We start from the raw sequence: 21,216 nt of genomic DNA, 5'->3' as shown, positions 1-21,216 counted from the left end.
ATGAGCATCTAATGCTTCCTAGGGATCATTTCCATAAAAAAATAAATTTATAGTTGGCTCAAAATCGAAAAATTAATTTTATAATTTTTATACTGTGCTAACACATTATTGTTGTCTACTCTTAAAATAATTGTTGCATTTTTGTTTTTCTATAATATTATACGAAAAAAATAACTATTTAACAAAATTACACAATTAATTGAGTTACTGACGTACAGTAGTAAGGTTTTGGTGTCGTTGAACTTGCCTGCGTTCTATCTTCAAACCCATTTATGTTAAAGTACACGCTACGATTGATAGAAAAAAGTTATTCGTGTTCAAAGTCAAAAATTTCTTCGTGTAATTCTTTTTGTAACGGGTTTTTTGCAAATAGTTTTTTTAATAGTGCACCGCAGTTGTTGATCAATGTAACATTTTTTAAAAGAACTGAATTACGCTTACTTTGATAAATCTATCACTTAAATTGGTTGTCTTGACGCCGACCAAGATTTTCAACCGCGCTCGGAATTCTATTGATTGCGCATGTTTTATGAATAATGATGCCATTATTATATCAGATTATAAATATTTTTATTATCATTTCAATAATGAGTAATATTTGTCAATATTACATAAACTTTTCGTCTTTTTTTCTTCATTTATTCTTCAAAAATTAAAGAAGAAATCAAGAAACTAAAAAGAAATAATATCAACCTGAAATTTTTCTAGCGTGCTTAGGACGTAAAAAGTGAGATCAAGTTCGTAAATGAGCAACATAGGTCAATGTTACAATAAACAAATTTTGTTTGAAACATTTTTTTCGTCGACATCACTATTTACCCGTGAGGGCGCAAATTAAGTTAGAAACACAAACCGTTGCAAAAGGAAATCCACGAAAAAATATTTGACTTTGGTCACTAATAACTTCTATCAATCGTAGCGTGTACTTCGACATAAATTGGTTTGAAGATAAAACGCAGGCAAGTACAACGACACCAAAATCATCAAATTTTAATCAATACAACGCAAGATATGGATCAAAACGTAAAAAAAGTCATTTTCCAGATGGAGGCAAAAGCCTTAAATTAGCGAATACACAAAATCAGATTTAAGGTCTTTAAACAAACCCCTATCGAATGAATGAGAAAAAAAATCTATTATCACAAAGTTTTGGGTGAATCCGTAACTGCATTGGAGTAATAGGAAAGCAAAAATGAATGATTGCTCATTCTGTGTTTAGATGACAATCAAAAATAGCTCTCTGTTGTGTTTAAACTTTTGTTGAATCGAATAACATATAAAAACTTTATAATATACATAATTGAAATTATAATCTTCCATTTGTTTCTTTCCAAAAAAAAAAAAAATTTTCGTAAGTATATAATAACATTACGCATCGTTTATAATTACCATTATAATGTGATTACAAGTTACAAAAATGTTATTTTTTTACGGAATTTTTTAGATATTTTATTGTCTTTGCAAACTAATGTTCATTGTTAGTAAAGTTATGTTTTATTAACGAAGATGACTACCGTTCGTTTACTTTGTTTGTAATGGTGCTAAAGTATCTATGTGTTTCGTTTACTTTCTCACTTCTTTATGATGATTTTGAAACTTTTACAGACGACGGAAAATTTTTAATTAATCGGAAATACAATTAATGAACATTCGTTTTTATGTGCTGCTGAACGCGGTTCATAAACTCTGAATTAATGAGAAAAAATGATTATTATTAAATTATTAAAAAAAAAAAAAAAACTTATAACTCATTAACTGCTAGATTGCCGTGCAATGAAAACTTTCTCAATGTCCTACAAAGAAACGTAGTGGTAGACATTTGTTTTCATTAAATCAAACCAATGAGTATAGCAAAACAAATGCATGAAAATCGGCTAGATTCCGCAAAATATCGAGTGTAAAAACTTTTTTACAAGTAGAAATGAATTTTGATCGAATCTATTCTGCCTTGATGTTGTTCAATTACGTCGAATTTAAAAAAATGATTATTTGTTACATCCTGGGTACTAATCTAGATATTACAATAGATTAGTAATATAGAACTAAAGAGTAGCGTTGATTTATGGTTGTATGTATTCATGGAATATTACATATTCCCAACATCAAACTAGATAATTATTTTTTACCCCGACGATGGTGAGGGTTATGTGTTTGACCGGTATGTATATATGTATGTATGTTCATCTGCTCCCCTCTAACTTCTAAACTACTTATCATAATTTGAAAAATGAGATATCATTGAAAGCGTCTTAATCGTCCGCTGGTTATAGGCTATCACACGCCACATAAAATTTAATATGGCGCCTCTAGAGGACATGAAGTCATGAACTAAAGGCAAATTTTAATTTAATGATATCGTGTTAGATATCAAATCAAAGGGCGTAATTGGAACTTTTCAAAAATATATACAGTCAAACCTGGATAAGCGAGAGTTCAAGGGAGCACAATCTCATTCTCGCTTATAGAGGTTTCTCACTAGCCCGAGTTTCTCGCTAATGCAGGTACATGGGTAGCGTTTCTCTCTTATAGAGGTACGCAGCAATAAAAAGTCACAGCAAGTACGAATGTAGTAAATATGTAATAGGATAAAATTATGTGTATAATATGCACAACATATATTATGTACATATATATCGCTCGACTGTCGCTTATAATGGTATAGATAAGTAGCAGTCTCACTTACGGAGGTCCATGAAAGAAAAACGACTTCTTCTTACAGAGGTTTCTGTTTCTCGCTAATAGAGGTTTTGGGAGCATAAAATGACGGATCCTGGCAATTACTCTCACTTATAGAGTTTTCTCATTTATCCAGTTCTCACTTACCCAGGTTTGACTGTATACTTTATCACGGACTTCACCCCAAAATTGTTTGAATAAAATAAAGTTCAAAAAATCAAATCCCGTCTACTATAAAATCACGCTCCTAAAAGTAAGAAAACAAGCAAACATTTTCATGTGAAATTGTTTGATAACTAAAATCGTCTTTACAGTTGGTGGACCTCTCTTCCGTCCTGTGGAAAACCTTTTAATCTGAGAGGTAATGACGATTTTACTTATCATAACAATTTCACATAAAAATGTTTTTTTGTTTTCATGCTTTTAAAATGCGTGATTTTGTAGTCGGAGGGTTTTGGTTTTTGAACTTAATTTTTTTATAAAAGAACTAATTATTGTTGCTAAGATTCGGCCGAAATTCAATTTAAAATTTTATCTACAGTAAGTCGAATTTAAGATGAAGAGACCCTCATATTTTCGTTATTTATAGGAATATCAATTTGGAATTTTGCACAGTCACGAAGGGTAATAGATCACATTTTTTAAGATACTACTCTAAGAACCAAAATCTGAACTTTAGTCTCAGCCTACTAGAAATTGACAAATATTACCGAATCTTAATATATATTTAGCGTCAGAGGTGGTTAGAGATATCGAAAAAAAAAACTATTAGAAAAAGTTGCTTAGAATATTTTTTTTATACCCATATACCGATTTTCATGACAAAATTCGTATTTTCATTTTTTCATTCCTTTGGTCTTTACTCAAAATTATTACAAGTTTATTGAAAAATTTGAATACATAACACTATTAAATTGTCAATTTTTCCAGTTTTTACATTCCATAGCACAATAGTTATAAATTCTAAATGGTGTTTATCGAATGCATAAACTGGACAAATTGATAATTTAATAGTGTTATGTATTCAAATATTTCAATAAACTTGTAATAATTATAGGTAAAGACCAAAATAATGAAAAAATTAAAACCGAAAATCATGAAAATCGGTATACGATATAAACAAGTAAAATTTACAAAATTTATAAATCCCCTGAAAATTTTTTTGAATACGGAACCCTAAACTCGCAACTAGGAGTAGAAACTTATCTAAAAACACTCTCCATTAAATTACCTTTTTCCTTAGAGCCTTCTTCAAACTGACCCGATTTTGAAGATCATCGCTTATTTTTTAGTTATTCCGGGCACGGAACCCTAAATTTGCACTTGAAACATAGCTAAGAACACTCCCCATTAAATTACCTTTCAAACGAAACAAAAAAATCCGAATAGGTTCACCCATTTAAGCGCTACCCATGGGTGACTGCAAAATTTTAAATGGATATTTCATTAAATAACGATAATACCAGGGTGTCATCATTTTAAATGCAACACAATGTATAAAAGTTTTGTATTAGATTTCTGCGGAATCCCAGTAAATTTTGGAAAACTGTCAATTTAGCGCCACTATTAATTAAATCACAAGAATGGAATATTTGTTTATATATTTTGCTTGATATAAATGAATGTGTTCGGGAATCTTAGTAGTGTAATAGTCTGAACAATATTAGTTTACAAAAACAAATAATTTTGACGATTACTATCCGTTGAATGTAACATTTTTGTGTCACTACAATTTTGTTAATTATAAAATTTGCTGTTCAAAATTGTAATACGTAGATAATTGATTTGTAAAATTTAAAAATAAAAAACAAAACATCACTGTTATTATAGTTCAGTTTGTAATCGTAACTATTTTGTAATGTAATTGTTGTGTGTAATTATTAGATTCTAATTGTATTCTAATTCTAACAGTTTTTAACTTATCTACGTAAATACAATTTTAATTGATTCTATATTTACTTAAAATAGAGAGAGATACTTACTTCCTTTTAATTTAAATCAATTCAAAGGGGCTCATTATTGGACTGGACGTTGACATTGTTACACATTATTTTGACAATATTGTAATTATTTTTTGAAAAAGATGTGTCCAATAAAAATGCGTATGTATGTATATGTGTCCAATAATGTAAAATCGTAATTGGTACTAAAAGTATACGAAAAACGTGCAAACTGAAATTTTTTTCTTTAAACTATCGTGTTTGTGAACCCATCGCTACAAAATTTTTACGCTTCTGAAAAATTGTAAAATACTGACAAATAGCAACGATTTTCAAAAATTATACAATGTTTTGAAATTTAAAATGCAAATGCAATGTAGACCGTGGGACAGCGGACTACGACTACTCTTTTTTCGAAAGTGCTGCATTTTCAAATGAGCACGATAACATCATATTTTTTCGGACACTATGACCACTTGATTACATTTAGAATTATTAAACAATTCAGCAAAAATGAATTATGTATGTATTGAAAGGGAAAAATACTTAAGTACGGCATGATCGAGGTGGTAGCCAAGGTCATCGGTGCAGTATTTTTGTCGGAAAAAATTTTTTATTGCTTAATAATTATTATTAATGTAATCAAGTGGCCACAGTGCTCGGCAAATTCCCTGTTGCGTTTTTCCAGACCGATAGCTTATTTATGACGTTATTGTACTCATTTGAGAACGCAGCACTTTCAAAAAAAATCGTAGAGAGAAGTTTGGTAGATTTGCCAAAAGGAAGCCACTAACAAAAAGTTTCAACTATGTATTATTCATTTTACAAAGCATCCTATCAGTCCCACGGTCTAATGGACCCTCTTTGCCAATTGAATAAAACCATAGTAGAATTGGACAAGGTATGCTCTTGCGCAAGTAGGAGTAGGATGGGAACTCTTTCACTCTCCGTAATCTCTCTCGCACGGTATCCAGTCACCGCCATATTGATTATTTGTTTACGTTCGAGCTGTGAAGTTCGTCAATGTTTTGTTTACATATTTGGAATGCCGAATTGTCTCATAAAAATTTAAATAACCTGAGGTGGAAAAAATTCATTAATTATGAATTCATTGTAAACAATACTTGATTTCATTACTAAAATCAAGTATTGTTCACACAAACGTATTGACTGAGTAAATGCGCGAACTGAACCAAAACTCGCCCTCCATCGAACATACCTTGTCATAAATTAACGGACTTAAGCAATTTTAATTTTTTACTTTAAAATTAAGATAAAAGTTATATGGGTCTAGTTTCTGTAGCTCTTAGGTAATTTTATTTACAGAAAAGAAAATTGCAATATTTTCAAACATTTTTTTTAACTACATAAAATATTACACAAATTAAAAAATAACAAAATAATTTGTTTGTTATTATTTATAGTGTTGTAGTTATTTGTAAGTGTTATTTATTAATTATTAAATTTTCAAAAAGTTAAAAAAAAAAATATTGGTGAATAAGCTGATTAACATTAATTTTTGAGAATCTCATGCATTAAAATAAAAGCCCCAATCATTAATTGAATGTTCCTCTAAAAGATTTTATTAATGCCATTTTTTGAAATTTGAAGGAGACGAATAAAAAAAGACTGATTATAAATGCGTTTATAAATTTTTAACATATTCTCAATTCTCTATTTTAAATGAATATTAGAAAATTTCATTAATGACTGATTTGTGCAAATAATTATTTCTTTCTTTTTTGGTGCTATATAACCAAAGAAACATTTTATTAAATTTCATTTTAAATTTCAACGTTATTTTAATCTCAAAATGTATGTAAAACATTCGATAATTGAGTTTGAAATCTAAGAAACCAAGAACCAAACCTGTCAAATTTTCGTTTTGCAGATAACAATAAGACAGACAGTCCTAACACGAGCTTCTATGTCGAAGAAGATGTTATCTCGAATCTCCTTCCTTGTTGAAACCAAGAAAAATAACACAACCAAGAATCTTGGTATAAATGTTTTGTGGTCATGCTGAAGAGTAAAGGTCTTCTAAAACTGAATCTATAGAATAGCTTGAAAAATGGCGGCCAAAAACATGTTTTTTATCATTACTGAAAGAAGAAAAATGTTTAAATAATAATTGTTGGTCATGATAGAATATAATTAAGAAGAATTCCTTCTACAATTGTATTCTAAGTACCTTGTTTTTAAAGAAAAAAAAAAATCTAAACAATTTTAACCTTTTCTATTTTGATTTCAAGGTTCATTAAAATGGTGGTACTTCCGCCCTCTTTTTTTGCATTTACATTCAGTATGTGGCACTCAACCTATTTAAATAAATAAAAAATAGCTGTTAATTTAATGCAGGACAATAGCCTGTTAATTTAATGCAGGACAAAATTCTCTAGTCTGAAATACTACGTTTTTTTCAACAGTCGCCATGACTGCAATTTTATTGAACTATTATTAAGTTCAAAATGAAAAGAAGTTTACACAAATGAAGCAAAATTCTTGGTTGTTCTTTTTTTTTCGAACTCTGATTTTATTTTCTTGTGTCTTTAAGATAGTTTAAAGAGCGATTATTTGAAAAATATGTAACAAAAGCATAACAATTTTTTTTAAATTCAAATTTCGGACGCAATTTTATGAAATGTATTTTTTCTTATAAAAATTAAACCCATTTCTTAAATATGACGACCGCTTTTAAAAATAATCTGACCAATGATATTTAAAAATCCTTTAGGATAAACAGGTCGTGTAGAATTAGTATAAGTACATATACCGACTCAATGTATGCTAACGCAAGAAGTTTAGCGTTCGAAGAAAATTTAACAGGTTTGGCATTTTGTATAAAATTATAATTTATTAGATACTTTAAGTTTTGTGTATAAGAAAAAACTGTAAGAACAAACCAGAGTATTTTTGAGATCTTTCGAGATAAAATAAGTTTTTTTTGTTGATAATTCGAATTATATTTGGGTGCTTATTTCCAATCATCGATGTTTACTTATAATGTTCGCAGTTTAAAAAAAGAAGTAATTGGTGTAAAAAACTTGATAACGTCTTGATATGATGACTAACAATTAGTCTTTAAAAAAACATTTTTATTTTGGGATTTTAAAAATCATAACAGATATTTATTTAAAAAGTTTTTATATCGTGATTGATTGATTGATACTCATATTTAATTAAACAAAATCCCAGTTTATTCAGTTATTAATGGTATTGGTAATCTCAGTTAACCACTTCCTGTGATTTCATTGTTGGTTAACTATAAACAAATAAATTTAATGTAATAATTGATTGGCTGGAATTGTGCATTTTACATATATTTTTTAATTTTTTATTTGCTTTTAAAGTATTAAATAATTTTTAGTCTTTTGCGGATATATTTAATTAATAATTACATATAAAACATTTTTTAAAAAGCTCCTAATGAAGAAGGCGCTGCTAAAAAGGGTTCACATTAAAAAAAAATTATACCATTCGATTTCTTCTTAGATTCATGTTTAAGAGATGTACATCAGTCGTAGCTCGAGAATCGTTTAATGTAGAGTGCTTCAGTTGGCCTCTGTAATAGGTCTGCGGATAAGCGTGGTTTTAATGATTCACCAAAATTACGCTTGGTCACAGTCTTATAATATTTAGTTAATCAATACAAAAATCTCAAAATAGCGGTTGACAGGCATAATAGTCCAGTAACTTTATACATCAAAGCTTGCGTCAAATCCGAAAGTTCTGATTTTTTGCAGACTTGTTTATGATGTTGGTCTAATGAATAATCCAAGTTTGTGGCCTCAAGCGCCGAACACAACATTGTCAAAAATCGAAAAAACCGTGAAAATTTCGGCTTTTTTCAGATTTTGGCGATTATAACTTTAAAGGAAGGACTTGTTTTTTGATAGTACCTTTTGATAATTGCGACTAGTATGGTCTCTGTATGCGACTAGTATGATCTCTGTAGACCTAATAGTTTCCGAGATAAAGCCTTTCAAAGTTTATCATTTTTTCGAACTTAGCAATTTTTTGCAATATTCTGTCGTTCTAAATGAATTTTAACCCTGATTCCTCGTAACTCCCTCGTAAATCTGAAAAAAAGCTGAAATTTTCATTCAAAATTCATTCAGAACGACAGAATATTGCAAAAATTATCTCTGAAACTATTGGGTCTACAGAGACAATTCTAGTCTCATATTGCAGCAAATTTAGTCTACTTTAAAAACATCCTGAAAAGGTACTATAAAAAACTAGCCCTATAGGTTTATGATCATCAAAATCTGAAAAAAAGCTGTAATTCAAACATCATATAAAACTAGTCTGCAAAAATCAGAACTACCGGATTGGACGCAAACAATTGCGAATTTTCAGGCGACAAGGTTACTAGATTGTAAATGTTGTTTATTAATATAAAAAATTGGAATTCAATTCTTTTGAAAAAGTAATAATCTCCCCGAAAATGTATTAACACTTGACCAATTGCTGTTAATCTCTAAACGAATTTAAATCTATTCGCCCCATTTTATTTATACGTGGACCCGCTTTAGCGTCAACACTATAATGGAGCATGGTCGATTCAAATTAAGATAAAAACAATAATACAGTATTTTGAATCGAAATTCTCTAATTTAAAACACTATTACCAAATAATTTTGTTGGATTATAAACGCTACATTTGCTGTAAAAATTTACATTTGTAATGTTCGTATATAATGGCCACGAACGCGAAAAGCACAAACTGTGTGATAATTTGAAAACTCACACATTCAGACTCCACATTCCATTCACTGATATACATTTACTAATAACATTTAGTTACAAAAAAGGGGGTTACCTGAAAAGTTTTCCGGGAGTTTTGAAAATGGGTGATTTTATAGATTTTAAGGTGTTCCTTTCGAATTTTCACTTTGCTACCTCGTCCTCGTATCTTTGCCGCTCGCGGTGCCATATTGGAAAAATGGCGCCGAAAAGCAGTTTTTTGACGATCTTTTTTCCCAGTCATTTTATGAAAAAAATATCCATCCATATTAAATTGTAGAAAATTTTCTACATTTTATATCTTAACCATTTTTTTCATAAATTGAAAAGTTTCGGAGTACGAGCGCCGCAAAGTATATATATATATCGAAAACGGCTACAACGATTTTTATCCGTGTTTTCAGAAAAAACTGAAACGTAAACTGCAAAATATGACTCTTCCTGACATCTATTGGCGTATATCGTAGCTTACGAAATAAATTACATTACCGGGAGATTCAAATTGGTATTTGTGTGGAGACATTTTAAACGAGTTCTTATATTATTATTCTATAGTAAACGGTTCTTATATTAGTATTCTTATATATATAGAGAAAGTTTGTGTCTTTTTAACTAAAAAAATACCGAGCAAAGCTCGGTCATGCAGGTACTAATTCGTTTAATACTACCACACATCAATGTTAATCTAATTAGTCCTCTAACATACCCCTAAAAATTGTTTTTTTACCTTTATTATAATAAAAGTCAAGATTTTATGCAGTACTTGCTCGTAAGTTATCATATATTAGTGGTCGCAATAGTTTATCGCTTTATACTCGATAAAACATTAAACAATTGTAACTATTACAAAATTGTGACATCTGGCGGTATAACTCAGTAGAATAATTAGTTTGCGTACATTGTTTCATTTGCGAAAATTTACTAACTGATGGTGAAGTAGCTTAAGTCAAGTGCAAAACTAATATGGAGACGCGAGCGGCAAGGATAAGATGTAGCAAAGTGAAAATTCGAAAAGATCACCTCAAGATCTATAAAATCACCCATTTTTAAAACTCCCAGAAAATTTTCCAGGTAATATTACCAGATGACTGTATTATTGTGTTTTTTTAGCATTCGTTGCCAATGTACCATCTAACATAAGAAATTTATCTAGATTGTTTGTCATGTTCAATTTTAAAATAATAGGATTTCGATTCTGGTACGTTGTATTATATTTTATAATATTATAAGTACGAAAGTGTGCATGCTTATTACATCATCACAGCGAAAACGCTAAACCGTCCTTGACGAATTTTAGAAGGCAGACATCTTGTATTCTAGAGAAAGGCATACGCCACTAAAGAATTGAAATAAATGACACGATTTTGAACACCCAAAAGCCCCACCCCTTAAACTTGTCTTTGCCTTAGGCCTAATTTCAGTTGTATTGCCTTTAAAGCTTACTTCGCCCATAATATGATATAGATATAAGAATGAACTTTCTAGACTTCAAGTTGAGACATAGTTATTAAAATAAAATATTATTACCTTTAATTTTGCATATATCTTGTTTATGGAGTTGAACAATTTGCTTAAAATGATTTAAACCGATTAAAATTTTATATAAATTGTCTTTGAATATAGACCAAATACAAGTCAGCGACCAATTTTTTTTAACGTTTAAAGTATACAAATTTTGTATGAGTATAAGTAATAATGAGAATCATTATCTTGGGGTATGGTTTTTCGTTCCGACTATCGTTGATCTTCGAATGAAATCTATATACGACTAATTATTTTAAATTTATGTTTGTTTTTTTTTTTACATTAATTGTCAACTAAAGTGCTTTCATGCTAACTCCCACAACTCTTAATACTAAGAACAAGTAAATTAGTAGTTAATCCAATTAATATACGAAACGGATGTCAAAATTGCTATCAAAAAACCAAAAATACGTGGTTATAGAAAAAAACAAGCCAAGAAACATAGCGTCTTTTGTTTACGGCTAATCAATGGCTAAGTTAACAGAAAAAAATGGCAAAAGTCAAAAAAAAGTTTTTCTTGCCGTGCACTTTTTTAATAGTTAATGGGAAAAAACCACGAACGGAACATAATACACTGCTCCAAAGTATTAAAGGAACAAAACTTTATCTAAATTTCAAACAATTTTATCTCTGCTAAAAAGCAACGTATTTGGAATCACAATAGCTCATTTGAAAATTTGTACCTTTTAGTTTTGGAATCTATTGCTCAAAAATTTTATCGTCCCTTGCCGCTTTGTATGGAGGGTTGAAAGTGTGATAAATATAATCCCTAAATTTTATATAAAGTTTAGAAGCGTACCAAAATATTAAAAATTATTTTATAACAAATATGTTAAGACCAATCGAAAATTTGTTAATTTTTCTTTAAAATGATTCGCTTTCTAAGTAAAATTACAATTTATAAAAAATGTTGTAAATATCTTGGTAAAGTATAGTAGAAATTGATAAGCTCCGAAGGAGTAGAAATTTGAACCCAAGATTTCTCGTACGTCAAGCAAAAAGCGTACCCCAAAACCATCATCCCCACAAAAATTGTGCAAAATTGATAACTTATATATATATTTTTATAATTTTAAATTGGTCTTGGACAAAGATTGGTTGGTATAGCTCTGGCACAGTGTTGATTTAAAGACAGGAGGTATAAAATATTTTAAGCAAATCACCTCTTTATAGGTCAATATACGAAGATTAAACTTCATAAATTCTAGTCTATAACTCCAAGAGACTTGAAAATTTGACGCATAAGCAAATAAGACCACAACAAACAAAAGTTATATGATGCCGAGTAGAATTTTTTGCGAGGGGGTGGTAACCACTCCTTTCTAGGGAGTGGCTACATATACAAGGTGCTTTTCTTTTTTAACTTGACATATACGTGAAACTCGAAAAATAAATTTAATCGAGGAAAATACTTCAAACGAAAAATGTTAGTTTATAAGACACACATCTTAAGTTTTCACATTCAATTAAAGCCTCCCTCTGATTCATAACTGACAAACATTAGACGAACACTTCAAATTAGAAAATTTTTCTTTATAAAAACGCAAATATTTTTTGTTTGAAACATTTTTTTGTAAACCGAATAGTTTTTTTTGCGTGTTTCTTCATTCAATTTGAACGAAAATGGTCTTTATAGAAAGACAGATCACTTTTATTTCATTTATTGAAATTTTTTTTTTTCATAGAGTGTCTAGATTCTGCAGAGACAATTGTACGGAATAATAAGTTAGCGAAAAAAATTTTTGTTGGGTAAAACTTTTCAGTCTGTTTTTGCCTAAACTATACGGTTTTCGGAAAAAAAGTTTCGAATAAAAAGTCTTTTTAATTATTTAATGAACAACAATTTTCTAATTTAAAGTGTTCATCTATCAATTAACAGTTATGGATTAGTGTGAGTTTTTCATTGAGCTTGAAAGTTTAGATAGATGTGTGTCTATACATCCAACATTTTTTGCTTGAAGCTTTTTTATCGATAAAACTTATTTTTCGAATTACAAGCATATGTCAACTTAAAAAAGACACGCTGTATATTAAAAATGACAATGAGAATCGATAGAGTAACGAATTCAAAAATTGCCATTCAAGTATATTTCTCAATACTTTCTGAGTTATTGACGATTGAAATTCGGAGTATTTAACGTCAAAAACTGAAAAGTTTGACGTTTTTAGAAAAAAGTATATCGTACACTTTTTAAAGTACTATAAAAAAAATCTTTAAAAAGTTTTAAATCATTTGCACGAAAATTAACGGCGTTATAATGAAAACAAAGTTGCTCGTGAATTTTTTTTTGTTTGTTTTATTCAGCACAATTTATCGATTCCTGTTGTCATTTTCAAAATATATTTTTACACCTCTTGACCAAAAGCACCATACAACTTTTGATCTAGATGGTAAACAAAGCTTAATCCCAAATTTTCATCAAAATTGGTGCTATATATATTTTTCTCTTCGTTTACTGGAGTATAAATACATAAACATACTTTCGTATATTTTAATATGAATAAAAGATGTAAACTGAATTTGAATCGATAAAGACTGCGTAGTATTTAAATCTAATCATTTTACTCATATTAATTAATCATTTATAATCTATAAACTGAATAATTAACAAAATCATTTTTTACGATATTTATTATTCACAAATAAAAAAGATTACCGTAATAAAAAAAATATTGAAATGGTTATAATCGTTATTTAAGAATATATTCATTATATAATTGTTATAATTTGCTTGTGCCATAATTGCCGTCTGAATAATATATTTATAGATTTTAAACTCACAATTTAAATGTCTCACAAGAAAAAAAATACAAGAAACTAAATTAAGAAGCCTAATTCATTCAGAAAAAAATTGATATATTTGAAGGTGAAATATATTTAAAACAATGGTCTTGTAAAAAAAAACCACAACCATGCTTTGTAAAATTTATTGTTAGATAGTATGTAAATTTGTGATGATGTCCAGGAAAATACAGAAAACCCCTTAAAAACGGTTAAATATAATATTCGTTTGATGTATGTAATAAATACGATCTTGCCAATCCGGAGAAAATATTGATGTAACTGCAAAAATATTATATACATCCGGGGAGTTAAAAAAACAAACATTTTGTTCAGGATGCGCAAAAATACCGCTCTAATATTTAATAACTTCATAGTTTATTATTTGTTTTCATTCCTATTTTTGAAAACAATTTTTATTTATTTGGTTAATTATAAACTATCCGATTTAAAATTTCCAGCAATATTCTAGGATATGGCTGGAAATTTTCAGACATCAAAAAAATCATGAACCCTAACTTTTTATTTTATTCACAATTTATTGTTTCGATATTAGTATTTTCGGAAATACTAATATCAATGATAATAATTTACTTTAGTGGTCTACAATTAGCCAAATCAAGAGATACAAATTATGGCCTTTATTTATATGTCACTGGACTGGACTGTCTATAGAAAAATTTTGCAGTTGCATTACTTTTTCTCCAGACTGGCGAATGTGGTTGCTGGTTTAAAATAAACATTGTTATTTCAGCCTGGGCATTATTATTTTCTTTTAACTTTTGTTTTCAACAATTGTTATTTCTTCAATAAAAGCCATTTCATGTGAACCTAACCTCAAATCCTCAATATTCTTAATGTATTTGATGACAGTATATACTATAAAATGGCGAATTATAAATGTAATCTGGGTCAAAAAAGGCATTTCTCAAACAAATTGTGTAGCAAAAATGTTTGGTGCTTCTAAATAATATTAAATTAGAAGCTTGTCGGGTTACGACTACTCAAAGGGCCTAAACGGTTTTCTTTAATCATTCAAATTGAGCAATTTATTTTATTAGTTTTGGTATATAAATTTCAGACGTGGAGAATAGTAGTCAGAAAATCTTCACGGACACAAACTCGCAAAAACACGAGAGTTGAGATTACGGATAATGTTAGAGTTTATATTATGTAGTGTAATTTCTCGCTTAATATACTTACTAGTCGAATTGAAAATTTTAAATAATGCTAGTTGTACGAAATAAAATTTACAATAATTTATCTTCGTGGAATTTTCCTCTTAAGTTTATTATTTACCTGGATATTACTTGAGTTCAATGTTTACAGAATTTGAAATTATAAGAAATCAAATTTTGTATTTGAGAACTTCAAATGTAAATATCTTAATACAGGTAATAGAGAAGCTCGTTACTCTTGTCTATAATGCACTCAATTAATTTTTTAATTTTAAATAGGTACAGTATCACCAACTGAATGTAATGGCACAAAATCCTTACAAAACAAGTGAAAACAAGCAATTGACTGAGTTAATTGTTGAAATACCATGTATAGACAGTGTTCATTACGGAATTTTTTGTTTTTTCACGTCATATAAGTAAAGAGAGATAGCCAGCCAGACATACATGTTACACACACATGCACCCTGAAGGATAAACAGTGATGTTTTCGAAGAAATTTTTCAAACAAAACTTGTTTATTTTTTGATAAGGAACATTTCTTATATTTAAATTTTTGTTCTATCTTTAACGGTTTGCAAGATAGGTCCTACGGACCAAAGACGCAATTGACCTATGTTGCTCATTTACGAACTCGACCTCACTTTTTACGAACTGAGCACGCTGTAAAAATTTCAACTTGATATCTTTTTCATTTTTGAATTATCGTGATGACAGATGGACAGACAGACGGACAACCGGAAATGGACTAATTAGGTGATTTTATGACCACCTATACCGAAATTTTGTTCATAGCATCAATATTTTTAAGCGTTACAACCTTGGGACTAAACTTAGTATACTTTGATATAGTTCATATACATGGTATAAAAAGAAGGTGAAAGTGTCGCCATTTTGAGATTACCATTTTTGGCGTAAAGTGCAGGGTTGCGAAGATGTAGACAGGAACGGATTTCCTCCCTCAAATTTTGTAAGGATTTTATGTATTTACATTCAGTACCTGATACTGAACCTATTTAAATAAAAAAAACAAGTGAAAACAAACAATTGACTGAGTTTATGAAAAATTTTATAGTCCAGCTAAAAATATGTAAAAGAACTTTCTTCTTAGAAAATATTTCAGGAAACTGCATGGTTTTAAAGTCAACGATGAATGAACACCCACATTCATTTTGTCCTCATGCAAATATTACGTCAGATATACGATTCTAAATGCATGTATTATTGCCTATGATGGAACTTTTGACTTGCTGTATCTCAAAATCGTGAGTTTTTAGAATATCGTGCCCGTGAAATTTGCACAAACAGGGTGCTTTGAATATTATGCATCTTTCGATTAAGTTATAAAAAACGAAAGAGCTAACTGTACCTTTGCACTAAAATGTATAATTCGCCAATGACCAGCCATCACATATCTCTTCCTATCAATTATATTTTCGAACATATCATCTACTCTTTTTTCTGTCTCTTTTCTTCTGTCTCCTAAACTAAAAACCAACCACCTAAATAAAATACACCTAAAGGTAGCCTTCATCGTCCTTTAAATGGAATAACTAATTCCATGATGTTCATTCATTTAAATACCTAATTACTTGGGCAGCTTTATTATTATTTCACTTGACATGAAAAGTTGTTATATATTTATACATCTTCATACAAAAATACGTTAGTACAAATTTTTAGAAAATAATCATGTTAATACCGTCCAAATTGCATGCTAATTCGATTAGCTGGCTATCCACGATCATGATTTTTCTAGATACTAGAAATTAGCATCCCGGAAAAACTTTATTATATATCATGATATCTCCGATGATTTCTTTTGATAAAAAAATAGTAAAACTGAGATCATAATAGTTCACTAGTTATATCTTAGTAGATGTAGACTTGTTCATTTGTCGTTAAAATTGATGTACAGTAATTCATCTGTGTACATCAGAGTACATCTACGTACTCCAGTGTTGGTTTACATTTATGTCAACAGACGTAGGTACTACACTACATATTTTTTAATCGTTATGTCTCAGAAACGGTGGCTCTTAGAAAAAAAAATATTGACATTTTTTTTATTTTTAATTATCTGATCTACAATTTTCGTCTGAACTAATTTTATGATAAAACTTACCGTTTTGCTGTAAATCGCGAACACCCGTTTTTGTGACTTTTGATCCGAGTAAATTTTTTTCCAGGTATCGGATCGATGAGGACTTTTTATATTTCATTTATAATGTTGTTTTGAACAATTCTACCAAATTTCAGCTGGGTGCGAATTTTGGTACCTTCACTCCTATTTTTTTGTTTAATTTGACCCTATAAATATCAATATATTTCGACCAAAAAAATCTCTTGAGTATCTCAACCAAATACCCAAATTGTGCAATTTCTGTATCATATTCTTTTGGCAAAACTATAAAAAAATTATCTTAAATATTTTCGTATTCTCGATTACCTATTTTCTCTAATATCGTGGAAAAATCATTTATGGCAGACTACTGAATCAAGATTTAAAAAAAAATGAAAGAATTGATTAACAGATCATAATTTTAATTAAATCTTGTTATTCGATTTTTATGTCTATTATATAACAAAAAAGTACATCGTCCATTTTGTTTGAAGATGTATATTTAATAATAAGATTTTTTTTAAGTTTTCACCTTTCTACTCCAAACACCACAAACGAAACCTAAATACCTCCACTTTCAAGTCTTAAACAATTATTTTTGAAATAAAGATTTTTTTGGCATGTAAAAGTTTAAATTAAGTTCGGCGTATTATGGAGTGTCGAGGTAATTGGAAAATTTCGTTTTTTCAAAATGAAAGTGGAATTTACGGTATGAATTACAAAATATTAATTTTTTGCTGATAACATGCGATGAAAAAATTTCAAATTTTTAGCTAATACAAAAACACGTCAAACAAATAATAATAATAAAAAAGTCTGAAAATTCGAAATTTTCGTCAAAAAATGATTTTCTTTTGTTTTTGTTTGTTATCATATTGGTCTTATTTAAATAAGTAAATTAACCCATCACGTCAATTTGAGATTTAAGAAAAGTTCCCGATTTTCTGCTCTATGTGAGTGAAACCAATTATGTGCAAACTCTGCCTTTATTCTATTTGCATGTTTATGTATACAAAGCACACAAACGAACCGTAAGAAATTTTTTGTGGATATATTGAGGGAATAGTAATATTAGCAATAGTTATGGCGGACGAATCAATTAAATATGGGCGTCAGGCCCATACTGGTTGGCGATGCCCACAATACTAGCCCTATTCAATACTGTAATATTACTTATACTAAGATAGATACAATAGTATCTGTCTATACCATACCAGCATTGTAGTAAACCCCATGCGTTTCTTACCGTGAGTTGAATTATTTTCAATTTTTTTTTTCTTGAAAATTATATTGTAAGATAGTGTTTCGGGCGATACTTATCTAAAATATGGGCTGATAACTTCGTAGGCTGACACATAGATAGCGCTACTAAATCCATATGATTTTTAGATCCATATGATCCAAATGATTATTAAATCCCTATGATTTTTAGTTAACCCCAATCTTCAGAAGACATGTTTATAAATTTGACAGCTGTCGTACTATTAGCTTGTGAAATATATCATTTTGAGTAGCTGTTTCATCAAGACAATGGACCGGTTCACAAATCAATGAAAACGAAGGCAAAATTGCATGAATTGGGGTCGAATTGCTTCCGCATCCACCGTATTTTCCAGATCTGGCACCCAGTGACTTCTTCCTGGTCGCTGTATTGAAGCCTATTTTGAGGTCAGACAAATTACTATAAAAATGGTATCGAAAAATTATCCCTCGAAGGCAACTATGTTGAATAATAAAATCGACATTACGTATTTTCATTTGAACAAATAGAAAGAAACGAAAAAATTACACCGAAGCCGGAGCTTGAACCCGTGTCCTCTATATATCCGATCTAGAGGACGCAACCAACTCCGTTACTCCTGCCGAATGTGAGTGATACAAATTATATGTAACCTATTAGTGTCTTTATTCTATTTGTGTGTTTGTGTTTACAGAACACACAGACGTTTTTGTACTTTATACAAGTCATGCAAATTACAGGTCGAATCCGGCTTCTGTATAATTTTTTGTTTTGTGTGCTTTGTATACACAAACACACAAATAGAATAAACACACGAAGAGGTTACATATAATTGATGTCACTCACATAGAGTAGGAAAGATGGAGTTGGTTACGCTTTAGACTAAATATCTAGAGGACCCGAGTTCGAGTCCCAGCTTTTTGTAATTTTTTCGTTTCTTTCTATTTGATCAAATTAATTATATTGCTGTCTAAAAGTTTTTGGTTTAAATTTTTTTTTGGACTAAGGCTTTTACTCTCAATTCTATCTTCTGGTTTGTCCAAAATGAATATTTAGCACGTAAAAAAAAGATAGTTTTTTTATTTATGAAAATCGAAACTTTTCTTAAATCTCAATTTGACATAACGTGGTCAATTGTTGGGACAAATTCGATCATCCGAGTTATCTACAAATTTCTCAATGCGTGTAATAAACGAAAAATAATATTTTTAAATTCATACTGGAAATTCCACTTGCATAGCAAAAAACCGGAACTTTTAGTTTTTCCCAACTCACTACAATAGGCCGTACTTGAGATAAGCTTTGTGCCAAAAATTAAGTTTGTACTGTGGAGGCCAGAGCTATTGTTATTATTTATGAAACTGTACATGTTTCCTGCTTCAATTATTATTGTCATGCCGTGTATATTAATTATTAAATAATAATAATTTATTGTCAATATTTAATCGTATTTCTGCTGCCATAACGTATTATTTTTTGATAATAAAATTTAAAAAAAAACTATTTAAAAAAATATTTTAATGTAATTAATAAGATATTATGTATTTACCAACAATGTGATGTTAAAATTAAAACAAAAAAATAATTTTATAAAAACTAGTATAAATAAAAAAATTACAACCAAAATTTATTGTCTTTATTAGGCTAACACCTTTTAATCAAAGGATTGAGACTGCTGCAAACGAAATTATTGTGTCGCAGGCTTTACAAAGTAGAAAAATTAGATTTGGGAGTGGATAGCTGTCTATGTCAGCGATCTTTGAGCTACGATTTCATCATATTTTTCCCAAAGCCAAAGTTTTTGCTAGTTAGCAAAGATTGTATAAGGTAAAAGATAGTATTTAGAACCATAGAGAATAATATCTGGAGATGGCATTACGTATTTATAGAAATTTTATCGGTTAACATAGAACTGGTACCAAAAAAATTTACGAGCTGTCAAATTCTATTTAGTAATGTCATTATAATATTATATAATAAAAATTAATAATTAAATTTGTTAATAGAGCTTTTCATTTTAAAATCACGATTCACATTTGTTTCGTACTAAATGATTTATAACCAATGTGATAAAATGAATAACAAATATCTTCTATCTTAGTCCTACTTATTGCTGTCAGTACAAACAAATAAACTCTGCACTTGCGCTTATGACATGATGAAAAGGCATATTGGTAAGTAACCTGGTGGTCTAGATTGAAACTACTGAAAAAGCGACCCACTTCCTGTTTTAATTAGTACGAGTTTTTATCGCCAGTTGGTGGGATTTATCCAATTGAATTTGAATATTTTGATTCCTCTTTAAAAATTGTAAGTACAAGTATTGTCATCTGGAAGTGGAACTACTGAAATCGAGCCCATTTCCTGTTTTAATTAGTACGAATTATTATCGCCAGTTGGCGAGTTGTAATTCCCAGTTATCAATATTAGATATTGTCTGTATAAGAAATTTCATTCAAACCGTTATGTTTGACTTGGACTCTGCAAATTATCACATTTACAGTAATGACGATTTTTGTCTTAAATTGATTTTGTTTACTATTTTTGCGAAATCGACAAAAACAGTGCAAACAACCAATGCTTCAAATCATTTGTCTAGATTTTGGGGAATCTGGATCGATATTTTATAGTTTCGAACTCTGAAAATTATCACATACAAAATTATAGACAGTTTTTAGCCATTTATTTAAATGCAATTTATTTAATTTTTAGCAATCTATTTAAGAGGAGTCTAAATGGAGTTAAGATGAACGAAAACATAATTTATGTCGATCTAGAGACCCCAAAATCCTACGAAATGACATGAAACAGTACCTATTATTTTGCATACTTTTGTAAATTTGCAGAACAAAAGGGTGTTTTAACTGGTCAATATAAGGGCGAAATGTTAATATTAACTCCAGCAAACGTGGAATCACCTTGGTTTGAAAGAATTTTTTTACTTATATTAGTTCCTGCACAGTTTTTACCATATTCCGGTTGAAACAAAAATAATGGTACTCAGTTTT

The sequence above is a fragment of the Chrysoperla carnea genome, chromosome 5 (assembly GCF_905475395.1).
Source record: "Chrysoperla carnea chromosome 5, inChrCarn1.1, whole genome shotgun sequence".
NCBI lineage: Eukaryota > Metazoa > Arthropoda > Insecta > Neuroptera > Chrysopidae > Chrysoperla > Chrysoperla carnea.
The sequence above is the reverse complement of the archived record's forward strand: the minus strand, read 5'-3'. Positions refer to the sequence as shown.